Source organism: Caretta caretta, chromosome 9, assembly GCF_965140235.1.
Source record: "Caretta caretta isolate rCarCar2 chromosome 9, rCarCar1.hap1, whole genome shotgun sequence".
Classification (NCBI taxonomy): Eukaryota; Metazoa; Chordata; order Testudines; family Cheloniidae; genus Caretta; species Caretta caretta.
In genome coordinates, this window is record NC_134214.1 from 76,526,728 (window position 1) to 76,539,978 (window position 13,251).

Here is a 13,251-nt window from a genome sequence, read left to right on the forward strand (position 1 = left end):
ATCTCAGCAATAAACTATCGTGGCAGCAAACTTAATCTGGTGTTAATTAGGCTTGTGGAAAACTAAATCAAGCATCAAAAACCACAGATTATTTTAGGCTTCCTCTAGCATAAACGGAAAGGCTTGAGGATCCATAACGTATTATTTTTGTTGACAGTTTTCCACTTTTCCTCCAATATATTTTATGCATCTGATAGGTTGTTCCTTGATTGCCTTTAGCTCTCTCTTCTTTTGGCCTCAGCATGGCAGTTTGCTAATCCTTCCTATTTCTGTGTATTTAAGCAGGATTACAAACTTCAAATATATTGTAAAAGGAACCTGTATACAATCTTTCAAAACCACTTAAGTGGGCCAATGACAGAAGTACCAGTCTTGCAAGTAAATACAGAACATTTCGGAAATCATCCCGAGTGTTTATTTGTAAGCCATTTTTAATTGCTAAGCAGGAATGAATGAAAGAACTGGAAAATGTAAAATGACAGAGGGTTTTGCATTGAATTACAGCTCACACAGAACAAGGGAGTGATCACAGTGCATTCAAGTCCACATCATTTCATTGTGTGATTATGACCTGCTGGTTTATTGACAGTCTAATCAAAAAATAAACTGCAAACTCTTTTTCAAATAAAGAGAGGCCTGTTAAAAGGGGGCCATTGTGTAAAGCAGAGAAATAGCATAAAACTGCAGCTAGAGGTAAAGAAGAAAGGCAGATAAGAGATGGACAGATAGCGTAGTAAACTCAGTCCAGCAGCTAGATGAGCCACGGGACAGAAAGAACTGTATGCAGCTTGTCGATGGATCTGTGCTTTGGTGAGAGAGGAATGTGCAGAAAATGCAAAGATGGATTTGGTGCCACAAAAGCAGAGAGAAGCTGGAGCTATAAAGTTTGTTTGGATGCACAGCAGCACTTTCTCGACAGTTGGAGATGTCTGGCTCTAGGGGTTGCTTCCGCTTGCTGCAGGGTTTGGTCCTGGAGCTGAACGTCCCCCAAGTTTGGAGGGTTTTGGTGCAGGCCCATCTCTAGGTACGTGGGAGATGTTTCCTGTGAATGACAAATAAGGACGTTCTTCCTCAGAGTGAAAAATACCCTGCTTTTAAAAGTGAGCACTCCTAAAACTCCTGAATCACTCTGCTGTCTAACAGTGCCCTTGAAGCCATGACCCACAGGAAGCTGCCCTGTCACGTCAGTCTTGAAAGTCCTGCTTATTGGTGTATTCATCCTAAGCCAAGACATGGACATGTAGCAACAGCGCAAAGCTAAAACCACATTGCACCACGCCCAAACAGAATATGATCTGATCGGATGGCTCTTCAGCCAACAAACCACATTCTACCTATGTGACATACATACACAATTCCAGCATCTACTTGTGGTGTTACCTGTAGATAACAATATCTTAATGAACACCTACATGGAGGCTGTACCAAAAACATGCTTTTCTGTTAGGCTATAACAATGTTGCACTATTGCATATACCTCACTGCATATAAGGAAGTGTACCAAAAGAAAGAGTGTATCATTTATAACATTGACCTGTATATCCACCTCTGCGTTTACATGTAGCTAATTAGCAAGGTTCCTTTGTACCTAACTATAAATGCCTTTAAAAATATAAACAAATGGTTCACAATTTGTTAGCAAGAGGGCATATAATCTCTGAGCATTTGCAATCTGATTTAAATAAATAAAATGCAGTGGTCTAAGATACAGATGCAAGAGTGGAATCAGTGTGCACCAAAGAATGATTTCAGTGGTAGAAGGCTAGATGGGAGAAGTGGATTTGGAATGTAAATTAATTTGTTGCACAGGTACTATGCCAAGTGTATGGCTGACATGCAGATTGCATGAGTGGAAGAAGGAGGCAAAGGACACACTAATCTATATCCAACTGAAATTATCGAGCAATTGGAGGGCTTTTTGGAGCCCCTACAGATGAGGTGAGGATGTTAGCTGTATCACTATCTGTGAACCACAGGTGCTACCAGGATTTTTATTTATTTTATTTACTAGTCCCAAAATTTCTGCCTCAGAAGCAGTAGTTCCAATGATGGTATTTCACCACCAGAAGCACTGATTGCCTGCTGCCAGGACACCCCATTTGGAGAAGAACAAACTTCTAGAGGGGCTCCTTCTGAGAGGGAAGTCCAGTGTGGTACTTCAGTGTAATTACAAAGTATATCAATATTTTAGGGGCACCAGCAGGCACTGGATGTTTTACTTGTGGCCTGTCTCTAGAACTAATGGCACTGGAGATTTTACAAAACAACTAATTCTCAACATATTCCCAGTCCCAAAATTTTCCCAAGCCATGTGTTCTGCACTGTCCAGCCCTTTCCTGGCCAGTTCAGATATTAAAGGTCCATTGCTCCTGTAAAGGGTCAATATTCAACAGTTTGCTACTTTAACTGGAGTTACCGATAGTTCAATTTAAACACAGCCCTGGATTAGTTTTTATTAAAAAAAAAGTGTATTTAACTACAAAGAAATAGATTTTAAGTGAGTACAAGTATAAGTATTAAAGTCAGAAATGGGTACAAGAGAAATAAAGATAAAACACTTTCTAGTAGCTAAAGCTTAACAAGCTAGACTTGGTTCAAGGTAAAATCCTTACCACAGGTTCTGAGCAACAACGCTGATCAAATTTTCTCCTCAAGAATTCCCACAAAATCAAAGGGCTGGTTCCTTTCTCTTCTTAGCTGAAAGAGAGATTGACAGTGGGACAGATCAGGAGAGAGAGCTTGGGGGTGTTTTTGCTCCTCACTTTTATGGTGCAGTCACTATTTCAAATGCATTTTCCTGAGGGGATTATCCCTAAGAAGAGTTCATTCCAGCTGTGAGGACAGAGACATCAAGTCTCAGTTTGAAAGAACTTCCATGTGGTTGTTTGCTAAAATTCAGATCAATGTGTTCCTGCCCCCCTTCATTGCTAGGAATGGCCACTTGATGGATGTTTGCCAATCAACTTTGACGACACCAGATTAGAGCATCAGCTTGTCCTTTCTTTGCCTTTGGAAAATCAGTTTCCCACCCCCCACCCGCCGCTCCAGACTTGTCTGATAAACACATTTTAGTTATAATTTCAGCTTTTGTCCATAGCTCTTAATATGCATTAATACAGACATTACACAAGAACATTAAGGATCAGTGTGTTATTAGTTTTTAAATTATACCTCAAGACATATTTTGCACAAAGATGATTACAATAGTGTGTATGGTGTGAATACAAAGATGCTTTGGGTGTCAACCACAAATAAACAATAAAAAGCACCACTAAAATGTTTAATTGCATATCATTTGTTTTGAAAGGAGGGGAGGGCTTGCATCAGTACAGTGTGAGGTTGTGGGGCTTGCCTCAGGGAAGCATGTATATGTAACTAATTCTGTGGTTTATGGGCAATTCTGCAGAGTAAGATTAAAATTCAATAAGCATGAAATTCACCCCTAAAGTCTTCAAAATTGGGCTTAAACAGGACTTAAGTGCTGCATAGGGTTTAGGCTGGCCCTTTGCGCAGGGGTAAATTTCACCCTAAGAAGGGATTATAAGGCCCCGAGTCTACAAAAATGGATGCACATGTTTAACTTTAATGGCTTGATACTGTAATATTGTATGAAATCAGGAGTGCAGTCCCCGAGTTAAAGCACTGTGTGAGTCTAGCACCTCAACTGGCAGCCGACTCTCCGAGGTGGTGACACGGCGGGTCACAGTTCCACATCTCTAGATGTGCCCAGGCAACTAGGCCTGCACAGGAGAAGGAGGACTTGCGACCCGTGCTCTGAAGGTGATGTAGTAGCCATGCTCTCTCTCTGCTCTTGGAGGCATGGGGTGATAATTGCACATACACATTTATCTTAATTGTGAGCTCAGCTGTGAAAAGTGAGTGATAGTTTATAAAATGACCTAATAACCTATAACAACAAATGTTGATGGGGAAAGATGAAAAAGTGAGACAGACCAATTTAGTCCAAACAAAAAGGCCTATTGGTTCACGGATGTGGTTAAGATCATGCCTGGTGAAGCAGAGAAGTGTGGGATCAGAAATCAGCAAACCAAAATTGGTGTATCGGAAATTAGGCCTGGCTGGTGAAGAAATTAATGAGGGGATGGGCTATTCCACCCATCGTTCCTTTCTGAGGTCTTTAAAGAAAGACTTTGGGGAGCAAAATTGTCTATTGGAGCAAGCTTCGCCACCATAGCTACCACCCCCACCATCTCCTGGGACCCCAAACCATCTTTATCCTAATCCTGACAGACATCTTGACCAGCCCGGGCAAGAGAGAGGGACCCAGATGATATTGCCACCTCCACCGGCTCTGGCTGAATACCAAATACTTCTTGGGATGTGAGACTTTATGTCTCCCCTGACCCTGTGTTCTTTTCCTTGCCCACTTTATTTCTTCTCTTTCCCATCTCTCCTCTGTTGCCTACTGTCTAATCAGAGTCTGGCTTAGCTGGCCAAGACTGCATATTTTGAAGCACTTCCTGTGACCAAAAAAAGGCAGCTAAAAGCAATGCCTGATATGGTATAAGTTTGCCAGGTCTTGGAGTGGCTTGTGCTGAGCCTGGGTTTTTTCAACTCGGAGGCTGCAAGTGGGAGTCAACATCAGAGACAGAAGCTGTATTTTTTCCCGTTGCTCTTCTTTTCCTATTTGTCTTGTTTTGTCTTCTAGGAAATGGGATTGGACTGTAATAACAACAGCTCTAGCCCATCTCAACTAACTTCTCTTTTACCCAAAAGATGGTTTATCACCATCTTTAATACCTTCTAAGAGACTGTCAAGCAAGGGATTTTTTTTCCTTGTAAAGACTCTCTACAGCTAAAGGGAAAGTGAACAAGGCATGAAAGCCATTCTTAATACTTTACATATGAAATGCTTTTACTATTTTCCCCCTCCTTTTCTGTATCTTTAATAAAGGTTTAAAGGATTTTTAATGGTGTATTTGCCATGATAGTAAACACCCGGAAGTCTCTCTGTACCAAACCCCAGACCTTGTTTAAAACTGCTTAATGTTAGACAGTGACCGGGTTATGTTAACACCTTTGACTCTGTGGGCCCATATATTCCATCTCAATGAGTACATCAGGCATCGCTACTACAGGGTCCAGTGTATAGGGACAGTGTAGATCTAAATGCTGAGGCATATTTGTAAAGCTCTCTCTATATATAACGTTGAATCTAAGAGTTTTATGCACTGAGTTTTGAAGTTATATTCTTAGAGACAGTACAATTACTGAATATAAGCAGTATGACAGGTGGTAACTAACAAAATGAAGATATTCTGCTGGACTGTAGAAATCCAAGGACCTACAATTGGGTAAAGTGAGTTATTAGAAATCTTAAGTTATCTGAAAAGGAGAGTGATGGAAATAAACTGATAACAAATAAAGGATAGTAGAGAAGTGATAAGGAGAACATAAAATAAAAATAGCTAAACAGATAAACATAATAGACCAAGACACTCCTGTTAAACATAAACAATCCAGCAAAAAGTCATTTTGGCCGTTTATACACATGAATGGGAAATCTGTTACAGATGAGGGTGGTTTAGTCAACATACTGAACACATTCTTTGCCTCATTATTCAGAAATGAAACTGGAAGGTCATCCTGTTTCAGGCTAGCAGACATGTTACAGAGACAAAAGAAGCCATAGTTCTTTCAGAATCCTTTATGATTCCTGAAGAGAGCATGTTTGGAGAATTGAAACTAGCAACGGCTGATGTGACTGCAGGTCCAGATTAACTGTACTCTGGCCTGGTTAACTCAAATAAATTATTATTCTTTCGTTTTAAATGCCACTCATCTGTGATAGTGGTGAGTGCTTTATGAATGCATGTAATAAAACAAAAAATACAGCATTTTCCTAAAGGAGGTAGTCAATACATAGACTATGCCCCTTAACAATGAGATTTCTCCTAGAGCCAGAGTATTGATAACCAGATCAACTTAGAAGGAAAATATTAAGGATGTGCCAACAACCACTATGAGGGAAAAAGCCATACCAAAGAGGTATTTCTTTAAATGAGACCTACATGTAGCAAATGGCGCTCTGATGTATCTTCAGAGCATGACTGCCATAGCTACTGCATGCATCTGAGAACAACCTCCTTCCAGCTCCTGCAGGTATAGTCCTGGAGGGCAACAACAGCAGATTCCCTATCAATCAATAGACTATGGGGAAGAAGTGGGTCCTAACTGTTTCAGGCATTGTGGGAAATCAGCTCTTTGAACTGCATTCAGAAGTGAGGGCAGCCACTACAGATCCTGGAGCATAGCTGTAATAAATTGTCAACTCTGTGTCTACGTAAACAGTGGTAGCTTCATTCTAACAGAAGCTTCCAGGTGGCATTCAGGGATGGTCCAAAGTTGGCCACAGACTAAAGATGAGAAAGGCATAGATAATCATAGTAAGGCCCACATCAGAAAGAAAAAGATGCAATCTTTATGCCAGCTGATGATTAATAAGACATAATAAGAGGCAGTCACTTTCTGAAGATACATCAGAGCACCGCTTGCTACATGTAGGTCTCATTTAAAGAAATACCTCTTTAGTTTGGCTTTTCCCTGATAGTGGGTGTTGGCACATCCTTAGTATTTTCCTTCTAAGTTGATCTGGTTATCAATCCTCTGGCTTTAGGAGAAATCTCATTGTTAAGGGGCACAGTCTGCTACAGAGCAGAGATGAATCCAGTGGGAACCCAAGCTTACTAATCACCTTGATAGGCAATGAAAATACAAACTCAAGAAAGGCACAATCAGTGAAGCAGAAGCAGCAGCGTCCGGAGCCCCAGGCCCTTTAAATCAACACAGGAGCCCCAGGCAGCGTGGGCCAGGCGGCCTGGAAGGGCTGGCTGGGGGATGCTGACCCCACCCCTTCTACCCAAGGCTCCACCCTGGTAAGTGTCCTCAGTTACTTTCACCCCTGTGAGCAGGAGAGAAGAGGAGGGTAAATGGAGTGTTGTCAAAGGAGCTGGAAAGGGAAGAAGGAGGAGCTGGAAGCAGCAGGAGAAGCCCAGTGCTCCTGCAGTTTTTTGGGAATGACTTACACCAAAGGGCGCGACAGAAAAGAGGCCACTTGTGCTTTGCTCCCAATCAAGGGGAGCAGCTGGTGGATCTTTATAGTGCCATAATGCCTAGTCCCAAATCCCAGGTATGAGGTGCTGCACAAGGAGCCCTTGCAGAGCTACGGTCTCTGATCCACTGAAGGTGCTCACTCTGTTTATGGGATTCCCAAATTCTGACTGCACTGAGCAGTACAATCATACGAGTTCCTCTCGGGCCTTTTTTTTCTTTTTTTTTTTTTAAGTAGAGCTTCTTGGTACCCTTCTTCCCCCCAAACGTGTATCGGAGTGGTATTTGACAGCCTTGCAGTACATTGATTCTGCAGTCAGTGTATAGTTGTTGTTACAGCCTAAATGTAGACAAGAGGGACACAATGCTGAGATAGAAGAAGGACTTCCCCCATTTTATAAATGAGAGACTGAAGCATAGGGAGATTAGGTGATTTTCCCAAAGTCACAGAGAAAATCCATGGCAGAGCTGGAACCTAACCACAGAGCATCCTGAATCCCACTCTGGTGCCTAAACCACTAGCCCACCCCCTCCCTTTCACAACTGCAGATTCAAAGAGGAACGGAGAATAATGAGCAATTGCGAAAATTGGCACGAAGAGTTTACACCAGTTTCTGAGCACTAAACATAGATACATTTGGGTTCCTATTAGCTCAATCCATGGGCTAGGCTAACATGATGAGGCCAGTCCTCTCTGACCTTGGTGAGACTGAAATGTAACATTTTCTCAGGCATGAGTTTTCCTTAAACAATTTCTCTTCACCATTAGACACAAGCATGTTTTTGATATTGCGGTGACAAGACATACCATTGCTGTCCATTGCTTGTCACAATACTCCTATTCACTGTGGTCAATGCAAATCAAACTCCCATTCTCTGCCTGAATTCATATTCCTCCCTTCGTGTGCCTCTTACAGTAAACCAGGGCACTGACACAGCACAGAATCATCTTCCAAACCCCTATGTGCTTTTCTGGATTCCTGTGTCTTAAAGTAACCATTAGCCTGCCACTCTGGCAGTTTTGTCTTCCGTGCCCCAAATCTGTACTGTCATTGACACATGAAGACAGCAGAGATGCCACTCTGTCATTAAGTATGTAGATGCTTCAACAGAGTCATCTGGAGGGTGAACTGCCCAGGAAAAGTATGATTTTGCCCTTTACAGATTCTATGAGGTGTACAAAGACTGTCTCCAAATATATTTGAAAAATATCTTAGCTCTTTTACATTGAAACCCTTATCTCCTCACTTCCCTCTTCATGCCAGAGCATGAGGGACCTGTAGAGTGATGCCAGTGGAGGACGAAACCTGAGCTGCAGACTTCCCTTCCCCCAACTGCTTCTAGATGGCTGATCTTTAAATTGTGACATTTTTAAAAGTAGAACAGTTATTTTAGGCCATTTCTAAGAGGTTTTTATGGCAATCCCAGAGCCCTGCACAACTGGACTCAGGGTAACTAAGGCACTTGGCTTTAAAGGCAAAGATCTGCAAAGACAAGAGTCCAAATAAAATATTTGAAAATGCTCTAAACATTTCTAAAATACTTTTTCCGAACCATATGTGCCATATATAGGATGGTATGGTGTGAAGGCTTTATCACCATTCTTTTGGAATGATCTGCACAGTCCATCATGGCTTTGACATTTATAAGTAATGCTGCCATCCTGAGATTATATTGATTAGACCTTTATACCACACCATGATGTCATAGATGGGATACATGATACTGTGGTGAGGTATAAAGTGTTAATAAAGTTCCTCTATCCCTTATACAAGATTTGTGTTGCTGTTCAATCTGTACAGGCTTTGGACATGGCAACAGCAGAAGCAATAATATATCTATATTTAAAAAATCAAACTCATGAAGGAGTTTTTTCAGTCTGAACCATGATCCAAAATTGTTCCTGGGTCTTACAGTGCAGAAGGCTGTTGCTTCCTTGTTTATTTTAAGGGACTGAGTACATTCAACTCTGAGACCATATTAAGAGAGAAAAAGTCCCTGAGTATCTAGAGAATCGCTTCTCAGCCTTGGGGCCAAGGAGGGCTGCAGGAAGGTGCCTGCAGGGTTGCAACAAAGTTAAAACACAAACCTTGCAAAGCAGGCTGTGTTCAGCCTGCTCTTGCATGCAGACTTGTTGGTAGCCTCACACTGTGCATACACACACATGCTCATAGCACATGCACACACTGCCAGAGTTGCCAACTCTGACCAAAGCTATTCCAGGAGATTTTTTTCCCCCAACATGATGTAATGTCATTTTCTTAAAATATCCAATTAAAATCTCCTAGGTTGCTTTCAATAGTCACAGGGAGCTCAAGGTCGATTCTGGGAGACTCCAGGCCAGTCCTGGAGGGTTGGCAAGCCTATGCCAGCACCACCATATAGGAGGCCTCATTTTTCTCAGTGTTTATTCTTTCTTTATTCAACCAAGTTCATGGTGAAGTCAAGGAAAGCTTGTCTGAGATAGAAAGGAGGTCTGGATCATCCTTAGCCCTTAGACTACATAATGTTCATGTACAAGATGATTTACGTTCATTTGGAAAGTAAGATTTTGTTCTTGTCTCTTTCCAAAAGTGAAATCATGTATGAGTCCATGCAGAGCCATACATGCATTGCTTGGTTTCGATCACTTGGCATATTTAGAGGCAAACTAAATCCTCAAAGTAAGTAGTTCCTACCAAAATTATTAAGGAATAACAATGGGAATATAGTACCTTAAATCTACTACCACATCATGCTGCATTAATTAGTAACTCAGTATTGCAGCTGGTATGGGGAAAAAATAAAACAGGCCCAAAGAAAGAATGATATTTCAATATGTTAAATGTTTCCTAGTTGTTACAACTACAAACAAAAACAATTGTAATATTTCTCCACATGCTAATTAAGCTGAGCATCTGCTTCTTCCTGCACTCATCCATATTTCATTCTCATGTTCTCGGGAACCACAGAAGGGAAGGAGGACTCATGGGCTCATACTCAGCTCCTCGATATGACAGTGACTGTCAATGTATAAATATCTAAGATAGACCAATGTTGATCTGGTGAGGGAGACAAGATTATAATGAAAAAAGAAGAGGAGTACTTGTGGCACCTTAGAGACTAACCAATTTATTTGAGCATAAGCTTTCATGAGAAGTGAGCTGTAGCTCACGAAAGCTTATGCTCAAATAAATTGGTTAGTCTGTAAGGTGCCACAAGTACTCCTTTTCTTTTTGCGAATACAGACTAACACGGCTGTTACTCTGAAACCAAGATTATAATGGTTTGAGATGTCCCCTATGTTATATAGAAGCAACAGCGTTAGCAAAGACCAGAGTAATAGAATACAACCAGCTGTAAGGATGACACCCTAAAGTTGGTGCCCATTAAGCCAGCACCTTAAAGCAGCCCCAAAGTTCCCAGAACATTTTTGTTTTAACCTTCATATAAAGATCTTCAGTATTCAAATACTACAGAGATAAGCACATTGGAAATATATGGATGGCTGGATAGATAGATGGATCATCTGTGCTGTGCAGCTAGCCTTGACTAGTGTCTTAGGTCGTTGCTTTAGAGAGGGTTCAGTGTACTATATGTAAAGTTGCCTTATTAAAAATAGGCCTTATTGAGCAAACCATTTTATACTCCTTACATGTTCACGAAAGGATGCAGAAGACAACTTGGTTTTCCAGCCTATCAAACTGTTCAGCAGAAAGTCAGCCCAACAGTGTCAGTTTACTACAGCTAGCTCCCTGAGGCTTGTCTGAGAGACAGCAGGAGTGAGCACTCTGTTAACATGCATCTCTCCACTCATTTGTGGCACTAAGCCTGATTCAACATAGGGTCAAACTTTGAAAGCACATCTAATGAGTACCTGGACTGGAAACAATACCTCTCTTTAGGGAATGGAGGGTAACTGTAAGACAGAACCAATTGTTCATGTGTTTCTGACTGGGGCAGAGCTGCTGTAGAAATAGAGGGGGAAATGTCTATTTCACTTTGAAAAAAACCCTATGAGGCAAATTGCCAGTTTAATAATATGGAATAGCTGAGAGTGGTAACAGGGCAGCAGGATCAAGTTGTTTTAGCACAATAAACCTCAAGGACAAATGCCCAAGACAAATATCCAGCTCCTGCTTAGTGACTAGCAGGGAGCTATGCATTAACATGACACTACACAGATTTCCATTACTTAAATAGGATTGTGCATGGTGCCTTATATTACACGTGCAGTCTGGGGGAGGTTTTCAAAAGCACAAATGTAGAAGTCATCATTCACAGCTGTCTACCCATGGACCAGACTGGGTGATGGGAGGAGGCATGTTGCTCTTACCAGTTTTGGAAACAAAACTCCTCTCTCTCTCTCTCTCTCTTTTGTGTTATTAAAATTGATTCAAACTTAGTTGAAAAATGTGAAACATCTTCCAGTTCTAAATCAACCAATTTTGAATCCAAACCTCTGGATATACTCACTCTTCCCACATGTTCTGGGGAGCCGCTGACTATCTCCTCTTGGCTTCTTCAGTCATCAAGTTCAAGAGGAAATTAAGTCACATTAACTGATGAATGCGTGAGATGACGGACAAAATCCTACCCTGGTCAGTCTGAAGTGCACGGTTAGTTCAAGAAAAGCTATTGCTCAGAGATGGCTGTGGAACTGACATCTCTGCCAACTGACCTAAAACCAAATATAAGAATAGTTATTTTGTTCTGGTGCTCGCTTTGCTTTGCAGCACAGATGTAATTTTAAAATGGACATAAATTATGTTAGACAAGAGAACCCTGCCAGCACTGGACAACAAAACTCACATTTTAGATGCAAGTAAGAGAACTATCATATAAGTGCACTCAAACGTAATCATATTTGACTGAATTGCATTACGTGGGATTCTCCAGAGGTTTGTTGGTTGGACAGATGGTTTTTGCTGTTGCCTACAAAAAATCTTTTGTATATTTTTGCATTAACAGTTTATGGCCACATGCTCCCTTGGATGACATGCTGATAAGGATGGAGCTATTTGCTAGAATGGCTGCCTCCACATTCTACATACAAGCTACAGCCTCCTGCTGCTTAGGTTATTGCCATTGGTTGCAACAAAGTGGCCCCAACCTGAAGATGATAAAAATCTTTGCAAATGCCTGGAAAAGGGGGTGTGGTCTGAAGAAATGAGGGAAGAGTGAAGGTGAACACAAAAGTATTATACAGCCTGCTCTGGAAAACAAATAAGATCCTGATCCTGCAGAGGGATCCACCTGTGCAGAGCCCCACTGAATTAATTGGGACCTCCCACCAATTCTCCAATTACAGCATTAGAGCCAAAATGACTATCTGAGTTGTTCAGAAGTGACAAATGTCCAGTAACTTTTTTCAGCATTTTATTTGAGGCTGTCTTACAAAATTTTCACCACATTTTCAATGTTCCATAAAATGTCCCGTGTCTGAAAAATTAATTCATTTTCATCCGAAATTCAGAATCTGACCATTAAAAATGTTGTCCTTTTCATGCAGAAACAAGACCACTTTTCAAAATCACAATAAAGTGCCAAAAACACTGAGCCTGATTTCCCCACTCTGCTAAACTAGCTGTATCTTGGTGTAAATTTTTGATTTGAGTTACAAGCTATAAATCTGATGCAACACAGAGCATAGGCCCCTGTTTTCAAGTAATGCTTAATTTCATTGTGAAATAGCTGCTTGGTTTTTGTTACCCCAAAACAGTGCGATAGGGCTTACCATTTTAAGGGTGGGCTAGCTGCTCTCATAAATACCCAGGGTCCCAGGCAGGCTTGTGCAGCCTGTACTGAAGCCCATGATGTCACAGCTTCACTGCTAGTGGAATTTACCCACGCTAGCTTTAATCTAGCTAGTGCATGTCTATACATGCTGCAATGACACCTTTGATTGCAGTGAAAACCTATCCTTAGTGAGGGCTTCTCTAAACCACATTAACTTGCTATCAACAAAAATCCACATCTTGATATGGCAGAATAGAAATATTTTTGTTACTGCCTAAGCAGATAGGAATCATCTGCAAATTGTGGGTGCATATCAGAATGCAAGAGGAAAATTTACTGCACATTACCATATTCCCTGGCTCCTTACTATAGATTCTGCCGTATGTGAAGCTGTGCAGGACTCAGGACTCACATCTCATTGACTTCGGTGGGACTACTTGTGCACTTAAATTTAAGTCCATG

General features: G+C 41.3%; 1 long non-coding RNA gene across 2 annotated transcripts; it reads right to left on the reverse strand.

The window, feature by feature from the left end:
• Window positions 1-392: 392 nt before the first annotated feature.
• On the reverse strand, window positions 393-12,879 carry LOC142073295 (uncharacterized). Of its 2 annotated transcripts, none has more exons than XR_012670097.1 (3): window positions 12,788-12,879; window positions 2,613-2,697; window positions 393-1,042 (listed from the first exon to the last, which is right to left on the reverse strand). It is a non-coding gene; the product is annotated as an uncharacterized LOC142073295 (long non-coding RNA). The 2 variants fall into 2 exon arrangements; XR_012670096.1 differs by lacking the exon at window positions 12,788-12,879 and adding an exon at window positions 11,527-11,578.
• Between the last annotated feature and the right edge of the window lie 372 nt (window positions 12,880-13,251).